The 256-nt window shown below is 34.0% G+C and overlaps 1 protein-coding gene across 1 annotated transcript in view; it reads left to right on the top strand.

The window, feature by feature from the left end:
• LOC119592189 (glutaminase liver isoform, mitochondrial-like) overlaps positions 1 to 256 on the top strand; it is a gene marked incomplete at its 3' end in the record, with an annotated part of 133529 nt that overhangs the window by 67839 nt on the left and 65434 nt on the right.

Genomic DNA, 256 nt, shown 5'->3' with positions numbered 1-256 from the left:
AACTTTTTGTCTAAAATTATGAGAAGGGATTTTGTCATTATGCAGAAGTGAATTATATAAGATTTATACATGAGATACATGAATAAAAGATCTAGCAGTATAATCAATCAAATGTTAATGAACTCTTTCTGTATACTGCACAACTGTCTTCCTGTATCAAGGAGTCCCATGTGTGGCAAGCGAATGTCTCACATAAATATTACTGCACTCTACTACCATGTTTGTCACAACTTGGACACTGCACATTTCGTATCTG

This window comes from Penaeus monodon, chromosome 29, assembly GCF_015228065.2.
Source record: "Penaeus monodon isolate SGIC_2016 chromosome 29, NSTDA_Pmon_1, whole genome shotgun sequence".
Lineage (NCBI taxonomy): Eukaryota > Metazoa > Arthropoda > Malacostraca > Decapoda > Penaeidae > Penaeus > Penaeus monodon.
The sequence above is the reverse complement of the archived record's forward strand: the minus strand, read 5'-3'. Positions and strand labels throughout refer to the sequence as shown.